The sequence below is a fragment of the Moschus berezovskii genome, chromosome 5 (assembly GCF_049115385.1).
Source record: "Moschus berezovskii isolate FMDL1 chromosome 5, NW_MosBer_1.0, whole genome shotgun sequence".
Lineage (NCBI taxonomy): Eukaryota > Metazoa > Chordata > Mammalia > Artiodactyla > Moschidae > Moschus > Moschus berezovskii.
Genome location: NC_142464.1, coordinates 81,889,940 through 81,911,888, shown reverse-complemented (window position 1 = coordinate 81,911,888; position 21,949 = coordinate 81,889,940). Strand labels below are relative to the sequence as shown.

The 21,949-nt window shown below is 44.9% G+C and overlaps 1 protein-coding gene across 1 annotated transcript in view; it reads left to right on the top strand.

Annotated features, from left to right (window-relative positions):
• IGFBP7 (insulin like growth factor binding protein 7) overlaps positions 1-21,949 on the top strand; it is an 82,084-nt gene that overhangs the window by 45,162 nt on the left and 14,973 nt on the right. The gene's annotated exons all lie outside the window — the stretch shown is intronic.

Here is a 21,949-nt window from a genome sequence, read left to right as displayed (position 1 = left end):
CTCCACCTAAAAAGGGGGGATTTGATAAGGAAATGGGAAACTCACGTTGCAGAAGGGATGGACAGGACCCAGACCAGATACTCTAGTGATGCCTGGGAGGCAAAGAGAAAGAGCATGTGGACATAACTCTCATCTGTGGCTGGCATGGGGGCCAAGAGGGAGGGAGGGGAGATAGGAGAACAACTGACCAGGCAACCAGGAAAGTGATAGAGGTAAAAGCACAAGGGTGGATGCTCCAGGCCAGCCCAGGAGCTTGGCACTCCTGGAAGGGGAGTACTTTTCACCAATCTCGCTTTGCTGTTGCTGAACTTGAGCAGTGCTATTAGGCCTTCTTCACTAGAGATGCTTCTTCAGCTCAGCAAGGCACTGGCTCAGAAACCAGACTCCACATGGGAGGAGGTCTGACATCTTGATGCTGTTTGCCTCTAAAGTTGCCCCTTTGAATGCATCCATCTGTTGGCATTTTCAGAATTCCCTGCCTTAGCAGCCCTTTTCTGTTTTCATTATGAAGTTGGATTCCAGGGGATAGCCTCTTTGTTTTCTCCAAAGCTTCTTTCTGAAACCCAACTTTTGTTTACTTCCTAAATTGCCTTCCTAACCTCCTTAAACTGAGTTGATTTGTCTTGATGGATGAATCAGAGTCTTGAACTCGTCTCTTTGGCTCCAGCTCTCTTGGCAGAGAACACGGGAAGATAGTTTTTGCTTATGTGCATGTGTGGGGAAGACTTTTTTTCTTTGTTTTTCTGTCTCAGCCACAAGCTGTGGGTGAGCCAGCACCTGGGACCTTGACAAGCCTCCATTCGTGCGTGGGCTGAGGTCATCTGGGGAGGTCTACTCAGGACCATTTGTCATGTCCCCGAATCCCTGAGCAGACTGCAGTTTGCCAAATCCAAGGCTCATGGGAATTGGGGGAATTACTTTTCTGGAGCCAGCTTTATCTTGTCCATGTTCCATTCATGCAAATTGGACATCCTCCCACAACTAAACTGTGTGCTGCCCTTCTGCTTGGGAAATGCAGCTGTTCATGCTTAATGCTTTTGCTCAGCGCCTTTCTAATCTCTCAGCTTCACACTGTTTAAACGGTGGCCAGCTGATTGAGAGCAGATAATGTTTTTTTCTGATTATTTAAAGTACAAGGAGATGAATTCAAACAGTTCTGGTTCCATTTCTGCCAGCATCCTGGCAATGATGAGTGAGTGTAGGCAAATGTTTAACCATCCCCTCCCCATCCCCAAGCCTCATCTATAAAATGAGAGTTTGGACAAAATGGATCTTGGGGTCCTCCTACATCTAAGGTCACTGGCTATATGATAATTTAAGAATGAGGAGGTATTCATCAGGTAGCAGTTGTTATCACAAGAGGAGAATCTCAGTACTGTCTCCTGCGACTATTCCCCTGGAAGGGGCCTGTCTGTCAGCTGGAGCTTTTCCTCTGCATGTGGAATCAGCAATTCTTCTTTCACGTTTGGAAACAGACTTTTAAGTTGACCTTTTGTACTTAAAACCTCATATAAATGTTTTTAACATCTTTAGGGGACTGGGGTTTATGCTTTGCTGGTTGTTTCTTTTAAATCCATCTTTTCCAATATAATATTATTGCTTGTCAACACAGATTTGCACTTTTGCACTTTTAAATAGTTGCCCTCAACTTCACTCTGGTCTCTCCTACTAAAAGTCTGACCAGTGACCCTCAATTTTTAAATCTTATTAATTGACTAATAAGGCAGCATTTTGCTAGAGGGTCAGCCTTTATATTTGGTCTCCTGGGTTTTATCTAAATTTTAAATGAGACTACTACTTTTGTAGATATTTTTAACATATGATCCATGTTAATGTAAGTGTAAAAATTCGGCATCAGCAACTCTGGCCATCTTAGTGGTCTAGTTGAGTAGCTGGGTCAGGAACATAAGCAGGGCATCCCTAAACATTGGCCTGCTTGAACCTTTGAACAGCTGAGGACCAACGTTTGAATAACCATAGAAATAAAAATCTCTGCCCAATGACACGCCTTTGTACAGATTCTGGAATAAAAGTGGTTATAGCTAGCTAGCCCCACAAAATCCACAGCAAAGGAAGCCAATCTCTTGGAGTGCTTCCTAAAATCTTCCTAAAACCTTGAATTGGAAGTACAAAATCTGGTGTATATTTAGGTGTTGGCATCGGTTCGCTCAGCCAGGCACTGGGATACAAAAAAGAACTAGAGAGAAGTTGACCTGTTCTTACCAGCATCGATCCTACAGTCTAGTGGGGTTCGCAAACACAGTTACAGCCCTGAGAAGATGCTGTGATGAAGGTAAATGGGAGAACCACAAGATGCTGCACGACTGGCACCTAACGCTCAGTCGTGTCTGACTCTGCAACCCACGGACTGTAGCCCACCGGGCTCCTCTGTCCACGAAATTCTCCAGGCAAGAATACTGGAGTGGGTTGCCATTCCCTTCTGCAGAGGGAATCTTCCTGACTCAGGGACTGAACCCGTGTCTCCTGCATTGCAGGCAGATTCTTTACCATTTGAGCTACAGGGAAGTCCTTTACAGAAGGTGTTGGGATGAGGGTAAAGGAAGGAGGCCCCATTCTAAGCGAGTCTGGGGAGGAGGATAGGAAAAGAAGGGTTAAGGGAGGTTTATCATGCAAAAAGATAACTACCCTGAGATCGAAAGGCAAAGACAGGGAAGAATGGGAAAGGCAGAGAATTTTCCAGGAAAAGAAATGAAATGCACAAAAGCTTGGGGACAGGGAGAGCAGGACACATTTGAGGAAGACAGAAGTTCTTTAGGGCTGGAGCTCAGAGTTCAGGAGAAATGAAGCTGAGAATGTCCTCAGGGCCAGATCGTATTTATTCTGGATTTTATACTTTAGATAAATGTATCCCCTTTCTGGCAGTTAAATTTTTTCTCAAGATAAGGATGTAAATCTGAAACATATCCAATCCCAAAGAGGAAATATTTTCACTAATATGGGAATTGCTTGGTTCTGCCCGGGAATGTTTACCAACTGTTAACACTGACTTTTAAATTTTTCATCGGATTACTTCCATGTAAGGTGCTTTCTAAGAAGATGGCATCTTCTTAATGATTTGAGAAACAAAACATGAGGCATATTTTCAAATACTGATTTTCACAATAAACATTCACTGAAACCATTAAAATCTAATGAAAAGTTCTGGAGTTCCCAGATTGCTTTGTTCTGATGAGACATGGGTGGGACTCTGAGCATGTGGTCACGGTAGGGTGAACATCTACTCAGGACTCAGTATGTGCTGTGCTAAGTCGCTTCAGCCTTGTCTGACTCTTTGAACTGTAGTCCACCAGGCTCCTCTGTGGGATTCTCCAGGCAAGAAGACTGGAGTGTGTTGCCTCGCCCTCCTCCAGGGGATCATCCCTAACTCAGGGATGGAACCCAAGTCTCCTGCATCTCTTGCGTTGACTGGCAGGTTCTTTACCACTAGCGCCACCTAGGAAACGCCAGCATTCAGTATAAGGAGGATAATTCTCACCTACCTGGGGCTGCCAGTCCAAACCACTTACCCAGAACTACTAGGAAAATACCTGTGAAATAGTTTAGGCCAGAATGTGAATGGTGAGCCATGACCTCTGTGATTCTCATAGTTGTGTAATCTTTTCTCCAAAATACATGAATGTTTTTATTCTCTTATTTTTCTTCATGATTTCCTTGACTTGATACTGAAAACCTCTGCAATCATGTCTGGTCTCCAGTTCTCAAGATTTCTTTTCCTTATCCCCAAACCCCTCATGCTGCATGCTCAGTCGTGTCCAACTCTTTGTGACCCTCCTGAACTACAGCCCACCAGGCTCCTCTGTCCATGAGATTTCCCAGGCAAATATTGGAGTGGGTTGTCATTTCCTTCTCCAGGGGATCTTCCTATCCCAGGGATCAAACCTGTGACTCCTGAGTCTTCTGCATGGGTGGGCAGATTCTTTACCACTGCACCACCTGGAAAGCCCCCATATCCCTCATCTCTAACAGAGCAAAGCAAGATAGAACATTTCACTCATCCTGGGTTATGTAGAGAAGCACCACAGGAGCCTAGGAAAGCTCTGGGTTTGGGCTTAGGAAACACAGATTCGTGTTCCAGACATACCACTTCGAGGCTGTGGACTTAGCGCAAAATACCTTCCTGAACCTCAGTGTCTTTATCTGTAAAATGACTGGTTTAGCTCATAAGACTATAGGGAAAATCAAAATGAAGTAATGGATATAAAAACTCTGTGGGCTGTAAACCCTAATACCAATATAAAGCCACATTCCACCTCTTTGAGCAGGCTGATCCTTTCCTTGGAATTTCCTCACCAACTCCACCCACTAGTTTTAACTTTGAAAGCCCTTTTCCTCTTCCATGAATTCAGTTCTGACCTACTTAGAATGCTCGTTAAAAAAAAAATGTTTATTTATTTGTCTGTGTTGGGTCTTAGGTGCGTCATGCGAGATCTTTCCTTGCAGCCCCAGGATTCTCTAGTTGTGGCACGCAGGCTCAGTAGTTGCAGCACGCAGGCTTAGTTGCTCCAAGGCACATGGGTTCTTGGTTCCCCAACTAGGGTTCGAACCTGCATCCCCTTCTTTGCAAGGTGGATTCTTAACCCCTGGATTACCAGGGAAGTCCCCAGATGCTTTTTATATTGACATCATAGGACTAGTCACACTCCTGCCATATTATAATTGCTTCTGTACTTGTATACTTGTCTATACTTCGTGTTTTATAAATCTGCATCAGGTAGGAGTCCAACCCCATTATCTTTTTTTTTTTTTCTGACAACCCCATCATCTTTCCATCCCTCGTGTCACCCAGCGCAGCACTTAGTTCATGGATCCACTCCATGCTTTTACCTGCTTAGTGCCATGCAATGCTGAAATTCGATTTAGTTAGTATCATTGTGAATCTTTCTCAACTTTTATACCTTTTTCCACAGAGATTTTCCTTCAGTGAGTAAATTCATCTAGGCAATAGTAGAAATAAGTGTTATTATAGGAAATTAATATTAATGATGAATAGATGACATTTCTCTTTCTTATTGGGTATTAAACCTCTGGGCAGTCCAGTTTTATAGTTGATGACCGATATGTTACAGAAAGATCCATCCTTTAATCATCTGAGCATGTTATGACCTTGAGAAAGCTGTCCAGTGCTGACACTGTGGAGTATTTGTGGATTTGTTATTCCTCATTATTGTTGTGTAGGTTAAAATGCTGCTTACTTATTTTTCAAAAAATTATTCAGAACTGTCTGTGGGTGGGATTAAGCTCTCTCAGCTCCAGAGATCATGACCCTCAATTTCCACAGAGGCCAAACTCCCATGGGTGTGTGAGTGGAGGCAGGTTACATGACGTCATACTTGTCAACTTATCAAGCTGTCCTACTTATCAACATCGTATTTGTCCCAGGGGTCTTGTTGTATGTTATCTATTTGAGTCTACTTTGACTTTTATTCTCTTCAAGTGTCAGTTTAACTGATTTCCTAGCTCAGAGACCATCATCATTTCCCATGGACTAGACAAGTCTGGACTGCTTTCCAACTCTTCCCCTTGTTCACAAGCAGAGCAGGCATCAGCTCCTTTATGAACCAGCCTCATCTTTGAAGCCCCCACCTTCCTAAAGGGGCCACACATTTGCTAAAGATTTCCTGAGAATATACCCAAAGGAAAGGACTAAGGAGGCAAAAAGCACAGCTTCTACATCAGTTTCAGGAACCTCAAAAACATTTTCTCCCCCAAGTTTGTCAAGAGTGAGTTTCCTACTTTTATGTATGGCTGCTCTGAAGAGGTGCCAAGTCTGAAATCCCAGCTGTTGCTCTGAAGAAATTATTTTTCTTCACTTAAACAAAAGAATAAAATTTCCGAGGCTGGAGCCAGTGGCTGCTCTAGAAGGAACACCTGCGGAGGGAAAGGATGTTTCAACCACAGGCCCCATGGGTTTCCTCGCATGCAGTTGCTCCCAGTCCTTGTAAAGGTGCCATGTATTCACCTTTAAAACCCAGTTTACTACTGAATCCATGAAAGCTCCTTTTTCCCCCCTGCATTGTAAAAGGAATTTATAACTCAAGGAAAACAAAACTCAAAAAGAGAGAGAGAGAGAGAAAGTACCACTAATTATAGAAAAATAATCACTGTCTGAAAATAAATCAAAATGCCAAAGTAAAGCTGTCTGGTCCTACAAATACCAGTAAGAGGGCTTCCAGGTGGTACTAGTGGTAAAGAACCCAACTGCCAATGCAGAAGACATAGAATCACAAGAAGATCCCTTGAAGGAGGGCATGGCAACCCACTCCAGTATTCTTGCCTGGAGAATCCCATGGACAGAGGAGCCTGGTGGGCTACAGTCCATGGGGTCACAAGGAGTAGGATACCACTGAAGCACAAGAGCGGCAAAGAGCCTTCTCATACCCCCAGGGACCCTCCTTCTAGGGTAACTACTCACCCATGTGGTGACGTAGCTTTCCTTTACCTGGTTTCCATTTTTCATAGCTCACACCCAGCAGGGTGGGCTCCAGGTCAGCCTCCACCAGATTAGAGCAAGCAAGACTTGCCTCACTAATGAATATACAAAACCTTTATTCAAATCCCCCAGTTCCTATGGGAGAGGTCCTCATCCCCCGTGATCAGAGGGACATGCCCATTTCGCTGGTTTCCAGAGCTGTGTTTCCTGACACTTCTGAGGCTCCTTGAGCAATCCAGCCCGTCCCAGCTCAGGTAGTCTACGGCACCCACATCTAGCACCTTCTGTAATATGAATTTCCCCTCAGCACTCAGAAGGAAGATCTCGTTATTCTGGGAGAACACACATGTCCACAAAGCGAGTGCGCTGTAGCAAATATCATCCAAGTACTCGAGACACACCTGAGAAGAGCTTGCCCACAAAGTGAGAGAAGTGTTCTGCTCCAGTCTGAGCCTGGAGGGCAGTGCTAGAAAAATGCAGAACATGGGAGGAGTAACGCCGAATCCTACGAGAAAGCTGAGAACACCCAGCACAGCAGATAAACAAAGAGTGAGACTTGGGGTAAATAAGTGCGAGCTTTCAAGTCTGTGGAGCTCACAGAGGAGTACAGACAATAACCAGAGGGCACCAGGAAGGAGACGGAAGGAGCTGTTAGGCACGGCTGATGAGTGTCTGGGGTTGTCAGCCAAGGAGGCAACTGTAACCACAAGCGCTCTAGAGCCCGGGGCCTGACGGGCACAGACATCACCAAGTTAAAACCAGCCAGGCTCGGTTGGCACTGCACACCCAACACTGTGTCCTGTGGCTGGGGGTGGGTATGGGGCGGGGGGGGTGCCTCCCTTGTGTTTTTTCTGGTCCTGGGCCCTGGCAAAGCCAAGCTGAACGTGTCTTAGCAGAGAGGTGACCTGACTCTAAATGGGCAAAGGGTCCAGATTCAGTGAGCTCTCTAGTGAGACTCACAAACACACGCAGGGCCCCGTCTCTGGTGTTGCCATTAAGGGCAGGAGGGGGCGGGGGCAGGACTGGGGCTATGAGCCAAATGCTTTATTTTTAGGAAAATGGAAAGCAGCACGGAAGGAGAACTGCTAAGACTCTGAGAGCAGGCAACCCCAAGCTCCTGACAAAGGAGGGGAAGTCAGACATGGCCCACCATCCCCCCAGAGAACTAACGCGGTGATAGTAACACTAAGGAGCGTTGTTATGGGGTCTCTACGCGCTTCACCCTTCACCCCAGTTCCGGGGACTGTCCTCTCTTCTCCTTGAATCTTGGCATCTTCCACTGTCCTCGGCCTCTCCCTAAGAAGACTTGGGAGCATTGTTTCTCCAGATCTCTCCTCCTCTGCTGTCTTACTCTCCACCTTTGTGTCTTCAGCATCAGAGTGTCTCCTGCTCTGCAGCCATGTTTTAACTGAGTGGTTTTACCTGGGGAGTGGAAAAAAACTAATTTCAGTGCCAGGCCCCACGCCCAGTCTGAGAAACTCTGGGAGTGCAGCCCAGGCCTGGGCTTGTCCAGTTAAACATTCCCAGAGGAGCCCAGTGAGCGGCCAGGCTTGGCAGCCATGGCAGCATAGGATCCTTCTTACAGGGGTTCCCGGGTGGCTGGGGCTTGCCCCTTTGGCTGTATGTCTGGTACCTGTTATTCCTGTAGACGCCCCTCTGTGAGATCTCTTCCAACCTGCATGACCTCCAGAGGCGGAACACATCTCCTCTTTTGGATAACTCCTAATCTAAAGGGGGACCCTGTACTGGACTGTCAGTTCCCACAGGCTGCTTCCAGGGCCATCAACCTGGACCGAGGGATTTCCTACCACATAAGTCCCCTCCTTGAACAAAGTGGAGTTGAGGGCTTACCTAGTTCTCCAAGAGCTGATGACTTTAGTCTTCTATGAAATACCCCATCGGGAAACTTCCTGGAAGCCAGGCTCACCAGTGGACAAGAAACAGCAGGAGTAGCCCCATGGTGGTATCCTCCCAGGGCTTCCTGGGAGCTCAGGCCTTAGCCTTCTTCTGCTTTCTAAATTGTTCTAGGCAGTAGGCTTAGCCAGTCCAACCCTCTTTTAAGTCGAAGACCACCTGACAGTCCCTCGCATCCTTCCCTCCAGGGGCAGAGGTTCAGGAACATCTCTTTTTTTGGATCTGCCCAGACTGCAGTGCTTGTCAGTCGGCTTGGGGCCTATGGACAGAGACTAAGTTCTGGGGGCAGGTAGCCTCCAGTTTCTGGAAGACTTCCCCTTGCAGCTCGCAGCTCGGTTCAGGAAACACTTCTGATGCTTGACAGTGCCAGGCACTGGGAAACAGGGAGGCAAAGATGAAGTATCCTGGGGGAACTTGCTCTCTGGGTTTCTAGAAAGCCCAGATTCAGGTGGCAATAAGTGCCCTCCTGTGGAAACTTCCCCACCCAGTTCTATGCTGGCAGAATAGGAAAAACTGACCCAAAATTGTAATAAGTTGGGTTTAAGGTGACTAAACTGAAGGTGAGTCATAGTCCAAATAGGACAGGCCCATGAAATGCAGGAGAAAAAAAGTATTTTCAAAGCTCCATTAGCATGAACAAGGTACACTTACATAACTTGAGAGTTTCCGTTCATAAAGATACTCTGTATGAAGTCAGCTCTTCCTTGTGCTCAAACCAAATAAAAATGTAGCCTGCTCATTTAACTTGTGCAGACATCAGTCAGTTCAGTGTCATACAGGCAATCTAGCTATTTCAGCTCCTGTGGGAGCTCTCCCAAATACATGACCTCACCCATGGGCAATGTTGCTGACATAGCCCCAGGTTAGCTCAGCCACCACATGGTTGCCCAAGTGATCTCTTCACCTTACACGTCTGAACTTGGCTTTGAATCTTTCATGGATTTATTTTACCTAATGCAGGACTCGTCCAAGGATAATCTCAGACTGCGTGTACCAGAATCACCTGTGTATGGGATTCTCAGCCTGGAGTCAGACCCTTGGTCATTATTCTGTTCATTTTGTGTTGAGCTCTTCCATGTTAGGGGAAAAGAATAAGAAGACATCATCAAATAAGAGATTGGTTTGCAAGCAACAGATTCTAAGAAGCAACTTTCTGTTTATGTTCCATGGTCAGTTCAAACCTGTGATAATTTTGAGATCTTGCAAGATTCAGTCATAGAGAGACATCTGAATACTATGATGTCTACTACAGAAAACATAGACTAAGAAGATTTTCAGCATCAAAGGTTGGAACCACAATGGGGTGTCTCATTAACCCAGAGGTAAAACTAGCTGTCAGACAGGAAATGCAATTCTCAGGATCTGTGTTTGCCATTACTAGGGTTGTATCATACCGGACAGTCTGCACTCAGATGAACTGCCCCTGCAGGTCAGTGGCAGGTTGCTAAGCAGTGTCTTAGCTGTCTACTCCCCTGCTTTACCTGGGATGGTGTGCAGTGAGAATGCACCAGGTGTTAGCAGTGAGCAGATGGAATGCCCTCCAGAGAAGCTGTCCAGGGAAGGGCCAGGAAAGCAGTTTTCCTTCTATACCAGGGAACCCACCCAGCCTTCCAGGCTAAAGTGTAAAGGAGACCATGTTTACCTTGGTACCACTGGTCCCCGTCTACCACTGGTCCCCGTCTGCTTCCTTTCTCTCTGTGGGATTCGTACCTCCTCATTGCCCAGGGTGATGCCTCAGATTCAGCTTCTATTCATGGTGTCACAGCCCCCTCTTACAACTTTTAACTCATTCCCTCTTCCCCATATCCAGTCAGTTCCTGGCTAGTGTTGGTTCTTCCTGAATAATCTCTCAAGTCTGCCCCTTTCCCCTCTGTTCCCATTAGTTCAGTTCAGTTGCTCAGTAGTGTCCGACTCTTTCCGACCCCATGGACTTCAGCACGCCAGGCCTCCCTGTCCATCACCAACTCCAGGAGTTTACTCAAACTCATGTCCATTGAGTCGGTAATGCCATCCAACCATCTCATCCTCTGTCGACCACTTCTCTTCCTGCCTTCAATCTTTCCCAGCATCAGGGTCTTTTCCAATGAGTCAGCTCTTCGAATCAGGTGGCCAAAGTATTGGAGCTTCAACTTCACCATCAGTCCTTCCAATAACCATTCAGGACTGATTTCCTTTAGGATGGACAGTTTGGACCTCCTTGCAGTCCAAGGGACTCGCAAGAGTCTCCTCCAACACCACAGTTCGAAAGCATCAATTCTTCGGCACTCAGCTTTCTTGATAGTTCAACTCTCACATCCATTTATGACTACTGGAAAAACCATAGCCTTGACTAGACAGACCTTTGTTGGCGAAGTAATGTCTCTGCTTTTTAATATGCTGTCTAGGTTGGTCATAACTTTCCTTCCAAGGAGTAAGCATCTCTTTATTTCATGGCTGCAGTCACCATCTGCAGTGATTTCAGTTCAGTTCAGTCACTCAGTCATGTCCGACTCTCTGCGACCCCATGAATCACAGCACGCCAGGCTTCCCTGTCCATCACCAACTCCCAGAGTTCACTCAAACTCATGTCCACACAGTCGGTGATGCCATCCAGCCATCGCATTCTTGGTTGTCCCCTTCTCCTCCCGCCCCCAACCTTTCCCAGCATCAGAGTCTTTTCCAGTGAGTCAACTCATCGCATGAGGTGGCCAAAGTATTGCAGTTTCAGCTTTAGCATTAGTCCTTCCAATGAACACCCAGGATTGATCTCCTTTAGAATGGACTGGTTGGATCTCCTTGAAGTACAAGGGACTCTCAAGAGTCTTCTCCCACACCACAGTTCAAAAGCATCAATTCTTCAGCGATCAGCTTTCTTCACAGTCCAACTCTCACATCCATACATGACCACGGAAAAAACCATAGCCTTGACTAGACGGACCTTTGTTGGCAAAGTAATGTCTCTGGTTTTTAATATGCTATCTAGGTTGGTCATAACTTTCCTTCCAAGGAGTAAGCGTCTTTTAATTTCATGGCTGCAATCAGCATCTGCAGTGATTTAGGAGTCCAAAAAAATAAAGTCTGACACTGTTTCCACTGTTTCTCTGTCTGTTTGCCATGAAGTGATGGGTCTGGATGCCGTGATCTTTGTTTTCTGAATGTTGAGCTTTAAGCCAACTTTTTCACTCTCCTCTTTCACTTTCATCAAGAGGCTCTTTAGTTCCTCTTCACTTTCTGCCATAAGGGTGGTGTCATCTGCATATCTGAGGTTATTGATATTTCTCCCGGCAGTCTTGAGTCCAGCTTGTGCTTCTTCCAGCCCAGCGTTCCTCATGATATACTCTGCATATAAGTTAAATAAGCAGGGTGACAATATACAGACTTGATGTACTCCTTTTCCTTTTTGGAACCGGTCTGTTGTTCCATGTCCAGTTCTAACTGTTGCTTCTTGACATGCATACAGATTTCTCGAGAGGCAGGTCAGGTGGTCTGGTATTCCCATCTCTTGAAGAATTTTCCACAGTTTATTGTGATCCTCACAGTCAAAGGCTTTGGTATAGTCAATAAAGCAGAAATATATGTTTTTCTGGAACTCTCTTGCTTTTTGATGATCCAGTGGATGTTGGCAATTTGATCTCTGGTTCCTCTGCCTTTTCTAAAACCAGCTTGAACATCTGGAAGCTCACAGTTCATGTATTGTTGAAGCCTGGCTTGGAGAATTTTGAGCATTACTTTGCTAGCATGTGAGATGAGTGCAATTGTGTGGTAGTTTGAGCATTCTTTGGCATTGCCTTGCTTAGGGATTGGAATGAAAACTGACCTTTTCCAGTCCTGTGGCCACTGCTGAGGTTTCCAAATTTGCTGGCATATTGAGTGCAGCACATTCACAGCATCATCTTTTAGGATTTGAAATAGCTCAACTGGAATTCCATCACCTCCACTAGCTTTGTGATGCTTCCTAAGGCCCACTTGACTTCACATTCCAGGATGTCTGGCTCTAGGTGATTGATCACACCATCATGATTATCTGGGTCATGAAGATCTTTTTTGTACAGTTCTTCTATGTATTCTTGCCACCTCTTCTTAATATCTTCTGCTTCTGTTAGGTCCATACCATTTCTGTCCTTTATTGAGCCCATCTTTGCATGAAATGTTTCCTTGGTATCTCTAATTTTCTTGAAGCGATCTCTGATCTTTCCCATTCTATTGTTTTCCTCTATTTCTTTGCACTGATCACTGAGGAAGGCTTTCTTATCTCTCCTTACTGTTCTTTGGAACTGTGCATTCAAATGCTTATATCTTTCCTTTCCTCCTTTGCTTTTGGCTTCTCTTCTTTTCACAGCTGTTTGTAAAGACTCCTCAGACAGTCATTTTGCCTTTTTGCCTTTCTTTTTCTTGGGATATTCTTGCTCCCTGTCTCCTGTACAATGTCATGATCCTCCATCCATAGTTCATCAGGCACTCTATCAGATTGAGTCCCTTAAATCTATTTCTCACTTCCACTGTATAATCATTAGGGATTTGATTTAGGTCATGCCTGAATGGTCTAGTAGTTTTCCCTGCTTTCCTCAATTTAAGTCTGAATTTGGCAATAAGGAGTTCATGACCTGAGCCATAGTCAGCTCCCAGTCTTATTTTTGCTGATTGTATAGTGCTTTTCCATCTTTGGCTGCAAAGAATATAATCAATCTGATTTTGGTGTTGACCATCTGGTGATCTCCATGTGTAGAGTCTTCTCTTGTGTTGTTAGAAGAGAGTGTTTGCTATGACCAGTGCATTCTCTTGGCAGAACTCTATTAGCCTGTTCCCTTTCAGTTCAGTTCAGTTCAGTCACTCAGTCGTGTCCGACTCTCTGCGACCCCATGAATCACAGCACGCCAGGCCTCCCTGTCCATCACCAACTCCCGGAGTTCACTCAAACTCATGTCCACAGAGTCGGTGATGCCATCCAGCCATCTCATTCTCGGTCGTCCCCTTCTCCTCCCACCCCCAATCCTTCCCAGCATCAGAGTCTTTTCCAGTGAGTCAACTCGCCGCATGAGGTGGCCAAAGTATTGCAGTTTCAGCTTTAGCATCAATCCCTCCAATGAACACCACTTTGATTTAAGCTCCTAATCCCTAACCAGTCCCAGTCCTGCTGTCAAGGCCTTTAAAGTCAACTCCCAAAACGCCACTTGAATCTCATCTCTCTGACAAAGACACACTGGACCCCAAATCCCGCCCTCTCTGCCTTCCATTGTGCCCGGCACCTGATTCTCAGCTCTTCTACCGCACTCTTCCCCAGCCGGACTGGGATGCTCACTATTCCATCAGCCAGTTTGTGTTTTCCTGCCTGCACACCTCTGCTCAGGCAGGTATCTGAAAGTGAAAACCTTTCCTTGAGAGGAGGCTGACTTCTGAACTTTGGGGCCTGCTCAAATGCCAGCTCCTTTCCCAGCCACCCCCTGCCCAAGTCACGTGTCCTCTCCATTCTCTGAAGAAGCAATTTATATCAGCTTCAGTCATAAGAATTTGCTTTGAAATTAAAGCTGTAACTAATACTGGGGCTTCCCTGGTGGTTCAGCTGGTAAAGAATCCGCCTGCAATGTGGGAGACCTGGGTTCAATCCCTGGGTTGGGAAGATCCCCTGGAGGAGGGCATAAAACCTACTCTAGTATTCTTGCCTGGAAAATCCCCAGGGACAGAGGAGGCTCACAGGCTACCATCCATGAGGTCACAGAGTCTGATGCTACTGAGCGACTAAACACAGCACAGCAATACTTACTGACCTAGCACATGCCAAGTCCTATGCTAATTGCTGTATCTTGTTTGATCTTTCTGATAATCTAATGACTTAGGTATTATCCCATTTCACAGATGAATAAACTGAGAAATGTCAAATAACTTCTTCAGTGTCACGTAACTCAGAAGTGGTAGAGCAGAATTCCTGATTCCAAAGTCCATGCTGCAAGCTCATCACAGTCTACTGCCTCCTTAGCATTTTGATCTGTCTGTATGTGTTAAACATCCCCCATCTCACCTCAATACCTTGTTATCTGAAGAAGAGGAATAATTTCTTATATACTCTTACCCCCGCAGTGTTTGAGAGAGCCCCATCGTGATAAGGGCTTCCCCAGTGGCTCAGCAGTAAAGAATCCACTTGCAGTGCAGGAGACACAGGAGACATGGGTTCCGTCCCTGGGTCGGGTAGACCCCTGGAGAAGGGAATGGCTACTTACTGCAGTATTCTTGCTAGGAAATCCCATGGACAGAGCCTGGCAGGCTGCAGTCCATGGGGTTGCAAAGAGTTGCACACGACTGAGCAACTGAGCATCTTCACTCACACTAAAATGTAAACGACCAACTGGAGCATCCATAACCGGATGATTTTGCCTTAAACCAAAACCCTGAAATTATATCTGGGCTGTGCTGCTTATGATATAGTACTTTCTTCCCCTGCCCTTGCTGCCCTTACACCCATGAGACTGTGTGCCTGATTACCCTACCTAGGGTCAGCTGCTGCATCACCCCACCTCCAAAAGTTCCTGAAATGACTTGCCTTGGCAGATGGCTCTGCCCTTTAATTAGCCATTCAGATCCTGCTTCCCCTTATTTAATATCAGGAAGTGTCCATGTGTTTCATCCCCTTCCCCCTCTTGGACATAGTGCCTTCCTACTATTCTTTTCCCATTTTGTACTTTTGTTTGGTGCTTTTCCCTTCGGTGTGTTATCGGAATCCAATCTGGGGATTTTTGCCAAGTTGTCTGAACATTTTATCTCCATATGTGGTATCTCCCTTCGTTTTTAAACCCTCCTTTTTTGGTATGAATGCACATACTCTCTATGAGCTATTTTAGGACCCAGCATCATTAAGAGACAAGATTAGTGTGGTCTGCAAATCTGCCATAACTTGGAGAAGTCTTTGTACCTGACTCTCTTAGTCACATTAATCAATATTCAGTGAGAGTTATAATGTCAATGATATAACCCTGCATATTGTAGAAGTCCTGTTGTTGATGTGAGGATGACCGATGATCTTTCCCCACAGTAGATCTACCCTTCTCATTGGGACTTGCTTGGCTAACATAGATTTAAATTATTTTGCATCCCTCATCATATGCAGATTCATTGGTGAATGGACAATAGCCAAGAAGGAAGAGGAAGTCAAGTAGAAGATTAAAGAAAATCACAATGAATAATCTTCTAGCTGATAAATAAGAAGTGACTGTAGCACCACTTTGGTTAGGTACCTTGGCAACGTGTACACTGGTATATTTTCAAGATAGTGGCTATCTTCTTAGTTCCATGTAACTAGTCATGTTATGTTCCGAGTTTTCTGCTGCCCTTTTTCCACTATATACAATCTTGTCTGTCCCTCCTACCAATGAACAGGAAGTATGTCTGATTCCAGAGTTTCTGGCTCAGTTATGATTCTATCAGGAGATTGGCATTTCACAGTTAGCCCTGCAGGGGAAAGCATTAGGGAACAACGATGCACTAAGCTGCATGGTACTAATTCTGAGTCCAACAAGATTTCAGAGAATTAAGAGGGAACTGGAGCTGTAAGAAAAATTTCAAAAGTGAGATGAGATTTCAGCCTTAGAGCTCCAAATAAAGAATAAGATATAGATAATAGATGAGAGGAAGGAGGACGTTCCAAGTAGGCAAGTGCGTCAGCATAAGCAAAGGTTCTAGAAGTAGCAATAAGCATGTAATGAGACAGTGGGCATGAATGCTAGGAGCAGAGAATGAGTTTGGGGGAGAATAAGAAAGAAGGGTGAATTTGTAGGATAAACATCAGAGAGATGAGGGAAGAAATGAAGAAGGCAGTGAAGAGGAAAATGTAGTTGAATAGTATATCGACAAAATTGGACAAAAATTGACTATTAGGAAGAATTTGACTTTTGACCATTTCCCAGGTTCAATGGAGTACATATCAGTTCAGTTCAGTTCAGTTCAGTCGCTCAGTCGTGTCCGACTCTCCGCGACCCCATGAATCACAGCACGCCAGGCCTCCCTGTCCATCACCAACTCCCGGAGTACACTCAAACTCATGTCCACAGAGTCGGTGATGCCATCCAGCCATCTCATTCTCCGTCGTCCCCTTCTCCTCCCGCCCCCAACCTTTCCCAGCATCAGAGTCTTTTCCAGTGAGTCAGCTCGTCTCATGAGGTGGCCAAAGTATTGGAGTTTCAGCTTTAGCATCAGTCCCTCCAATGAACATCCAGGATTGATCTCCTCTAGAATGGACTGGTTGGATCTCCTTGCAGTATAAGGGACTCTCAAGAGTCTTCTCCAGCACCACAGTTCAAAAGCATCGATTCTTCGGCGATCAGCTTTCTTCACAGTCCAACTCTCACATCCATACATGACCACGGGAAAAACCATTGCCTTGACTATAGTTAGCTCCAAAACATGACCTCTCCTAACATCTTCTGTGCAGCTTTTTCAGATTAATAAATTAGTTATCTTGGTAACCACAGATACCTTTATAATTAAAGCTCTATTTTTCTTGATCACTTGGAGAATGAACTTTGTTATGCGTCAGGTACATTGCATTTAGGTAGATGAGGTGGTGAACTAGACTGATTTGTGAGATATGAGAGCTCCCAGAACCAGGCAGTGGAACCTCAAAACTTCATGGATGTTAAAGATGCCATATGAATGTGCTCTAGGGCACATTCATGATGGGTACATTCACTTCCAACCCAAAAGAACATTCTCAGACCTGCCCCAGTTTCTTCTTTACAAATGGATTGAGTGGTTTGTCTAAGGTCTCCTAGCTATAAGCAGTAGACAGGCATCCAGGGCCAAGTGTTCTCTCCCCAAAAGAGCTCTGGGGGTTTTGTTTGTTATTTTAATGATAACATGGTGAGGGCATCTCAGGTCATGTCTAGGGAGTGTTTTGTGTTCTGTAAGAAACTAGGAAATTGTTCACATATTTCTTTTATAGTATTCCCATGCTTTTTATAGGACAACAAATTTTAACTCTCTCCTCTCTACTACAGCTTTGTATAAGATTGGCTTAAATGAATTGCTTGTCAAGTTCAAAGTTAATCCTATTTCAGGATCTTTTCCTCATGACATTTGTGTGTTTTGTGGGAACTGCCCTTCTTTAACTCTTCAGAAGCAAATTGAAATATTCCAAATTTAAATCTATCAACAGTTCTTCCTTTTCTGTTTCTTTAGTGATTTCTCAGAACATTGCTATTTATAGCAGCAAGTAATCTGTAGTCTGTCAGTCATTTGTCTAGAACTTAATTCAAGGTCTCTAAGTGGATATTTCCCTGGCAGTCCAGTGGTTAAGACTCCAAGCTTCCAGTGCACAGGGTGTGGGTTCAATCCCTAGTCGGGGAACAAAGATCACACATGTCACGTGGCACAGCCAAAAAAACCGAAAAGTGTCTGAGGGAGAGAACGTAGACTCAAGTGGACGTTGCCTAGGAGGATCTTACTCTTTCTGGTACTTTTAAGGTCACACTGACTCATTAAATTAAAATTTTCTTCCAAACTTAGAACTTTCTTCTTCCTTACAACTTTAAGATCTGGGTCTTTCTGTATTTCATTTTCTCTTTCTTCTCCTTCTCCTCTGCCACCTCCCTTCCTCCCTTCTTTTTCTTCTTCCTTCCCTTCAAGGAATGATTAAAAGGAAGAGACCACCTAAGCTTACCAGGCAAGAATTATACAAAATAAGCGAGCAATATAATAAATTTAGAGAGCTGAGAAAGATCGAATGAAATGGAATAAGAACTAATTGAGTTGAGAAAGGTAAGAAAGAAACATGGAGTACCCTGGCTGAAGGCACTCATCTGAAACAGGAAAGTAGGGAGAGCTGGAAGTGAGGAAAGTCTTGGGATGGATTTTTCCCTACTCCAACCACCAGGCGTCACTGCTACAGCTTGGTTGCTGCCTGGAGTTGCCCACGGTGGGGAAGGGGAGGAGAGAGGCAGTGGGCAGTTATTCTGCACAGGATGTCTGCTAGACATATGTTTGAGTGGCTTGAAGTCTTTGCTGGAACGAAGACAAAGATAAATAAATAATTGAACCTGAACCTATCCGGGTGTTTGTCCCTATATGTTTAAATAGTCTGTGACTCGTTTTAAATGGAATCCAAACACAGAGCATGATTTAGATGGCAGTTTTATTACCCTTGGCTTGGCCTTGAGGACTGATTTTGAGCTTTCTGCCTGAAAATAAGCTGAGAATGAACTGGAAGTTCCTTTATCCTTAAAAACAGAAATAATTCTGGATCTGCTTTGGCCTTCCTGGGGTAAAAAGACAACATAGAAAGAGATGTTATTTGGTAAAGAGTCATTTTTTCAGCTGCTCTTGTGAGGTAGGACAGAACCTTCAGGAAATGAATTGCATGGTACACATGCAATTTGAGGTAATTCAGGCAGTGAAACTGCTTGTCAGTGGAATATGTGGGATGGTGGTTCTTTAGAGTGGGGGAGGGGTGCAGTGTTGGATCTGCCACCACATCAGCCCCAAATGTTTTCACCATCCTTCACTTACATACAAATCATGTCCACTTGGTACCTCTGTGGGTCAACATTTGTTCAGGGACGTTTGAAATAGCAAGGGTTTTCATAAATGTTGTGCAAAGAACTGGTCCTAATGGTTCCTCCTTTGGCTCTCCACCCCATCAACTCAACAGGAGTCAGTGAGTAATACAGATTTTCATGGTATAGAATTCTTGTTGAATTCTAGGCATGGCCTGGTAGCAGAATTAAGAAATTCTAGTCTGAATATTGACTCAGCCCATTCACTTGAGGTTGGCTATATATTCAAAGAGTTGGGAGAGAGAGGAGGTGGGAACTCACAGCATGAGGTGTCCTCATCTGAATGCTCTGGGGAGGGCTCTTATTCAAATCATGTCTGGGTAGGGCTTCCCTTGTGGCTCAACTGGTAAAGAATCTGCCAGCAATGCGGGAGACCTGGGTTCGATCCCTGGGTTGGGAAGATACCCTGGAGAAGGAAAAGCTACCCTCTCTATATGCTGGCCTAGAGAATTCCATGGACTACATAGTCCATGGGGTCTCAAAGAGTTGGACATGACTGAGCTACTTTCACTTTAAGATGTTTTTAAAGAACTTTTGCTCCTCCTGAAATGTTCTACCTCTTAGAATGAGAGAATTGAAGGAAGATGGATATAATGGATCTAGCCTCCATTCAGTGCTTTAGTTTTAATACAGTTATTTCTAAATCATACCATGGTTGTTGGTACAAGGATAAATGCAATGGAACTGAGTAGAGAGTCCAGAAATAGACTCACATATATATAAGCAAAGGATTTACTTCAAAGGCACCACTTACAGTGGGAAAAGGATAGTCTTTTCAACAAATGATGCCAAGGCAGTTGGTTGTCTTTTGGGGAGCGTTGATGAACTTTGACCTCTACTTCCTAACATCAGTTCAGTTCAGTTCAGTCGCTCAATCGTGTCTGACTCTTTGCGACCCCATGAACTACAGCACGCCAGGCCTCTCTGTCCATCACCAACTATCAGAGTCCACCCAAACCCATGTCCATCGAGTCGGTGATACCATCCAGCCATCTCATTCTCTGTCGTCCCCTTCTCCTCCTGCCCTCAATCTTTCCCAGCATCAGGGTCTTTTCAAATGAGTCAGTTCTTTGCATCAGGTGGCCAAAGTATTGGAGTTTCAGCTTCAACATCAGTCCTTCCAATGAACACCCAGGACTGATCTCCTTTAGGATAGACTGGTTGGATCTCCTTGCAGTCCAAGGGACTTTCAAGAGTCTTCTCCAACACTGCAGCTCAAAAGCATCAACTCTTTGACGCTCAGTTTTCTTTATAGTCCAACTCTCACATCCATACATGACCACTGGAAAAACCATAGCCTTGACTAGACGGACATTTGTTGGCAAAGTTATGTCTCTGCTTTTTAATATGCTGTCTAGGTTGGTCATAACTTTCCTTCCAAGGAGTAAGCGTCTTTTTATTTCATGGCTGCAATCACCATCTGCAGTGATTTTGGAGCCCAGAAAAATAAAGTCAGCCACTGTTTCCACTGTTTCCCCATCTATTTCCCATGAAGTGATGGGACCGGATGCCATGGTCTTAGTTTTCTGAATGTTGAGCTTTAAGCCAACTTTTTCACTCTCCTCTTTCACTTTCATCAAGAGGTTCTTTAGTTATTCTTCACTCTCTCCCGTAAGGGTGATGTCATCTGCATATCTGAGGTTATTGATATTTCTCCAGCAATCTTGATTCCAGCTTGTACTTCCTCCAGCCCAGCGTTTCTCCTGATGTACTCTGCATATAAATTAAATAAGCAGGGTGACAATATACAGTCTTGAAATACTCCTTTTCCTATTTGTCACCAGTCTGTTGTTCCATGTCCAGTTCTAACTGTTGCTTCCTGACCTGCATACAGGTTTCTCAAGAGGCAGGTCAGGTGGTCTGGTCCACAACAATTAATTCAAGATGGACCAAACCCTAAATATGAAAGGTAAACCTATGGAGCTTGTAGAAGGAAACAGGAGATCTTTATGGGTTTGGTCTGGGCCCAAAACAAAAAATCTAACAGAACACAAAAAGCATCAATCATTAAAGAAAAATTTGATACATTGGACTATATTAAAACTAAGGATATCTTAGTTTTAAAATTAGGCTGTCAGAGAATCCATAGCATGTCTTCAAGACATGTGACAGAAAATCAGGCTAGAGTTCTTCCAGATGGGCTCCAGAAACTGCCTTGGCTAAGACCAATGACCCTGCTCCTTGCTCCATCTATAGGGAAATGGCTGCAAGTTGAAATAAGTGGCTTGTTGCAAGGCTGAGGCACTCGAATCTCACAGGAATCTTACATTCTTCGTGTGGTTTTGCTACGTGAGAGGCAGCTTTGTTCCCGGGCCCCTCCAGTCTCTGAACACTGGTGCATTCTTCTCAGAACATTCCCTTGAGATCCCCTGAGCTTTGAGGTTGTCCCGCCAAGTCTGTGTGCGAAGGAGGACAGAGCCTCGTGGGGCCCGCAGGCCTGAGCCAGATCCGCTGTACGGTGTCCAAGTTCTTTGGGTCCCAGGGCCCTAGGGGGAGCCCAAGATGCGGTGAGGGGCCTTGTGTTGGTGAGGACGGACGAGGAAGCGTCGGCAACAGAGCCCACAGTACACACAAACACAGCCCCGCTGCGCTGACTATGTCCACATTTGCCACCGAAAAGCCTAAGACCCCTGGCCAAGAGACATGCTTCCTTTCAGATCTAGGCTTTAGAGGGAAGGAAGCAAGAAATATATTTAGAGCTTTCAAAACTATGTTTTGCCTATTCTTACAAAGGGAAAAAATAAAACTGCCCTGAGGGATTTTTTAAAAATCAGCTTTCAGTACTTGAGATGAGTGGGAAAACTCTTACATGCTGTTGTCATTTCCTTTCTGTTTCAAGAAATTAATTGTGGGCTGGAAATAGCCTGTTGCAAGAGGGGAGACTTCGTGCCCTTTGAATGATGAGTATGCCAGAAAACTTTCCGGGCCCCAAGGGAAGGTTGTCCCTTTCCCAGGACTCTGATGCAAGATATCCCTGCAGTTAGATACTTTATTCAGCTCCAAGCCCCAAAGCAGTGGAGAGCTGAAATTCAGAGGGAATAATTAACTCATTCTTTGAAGAAATGGC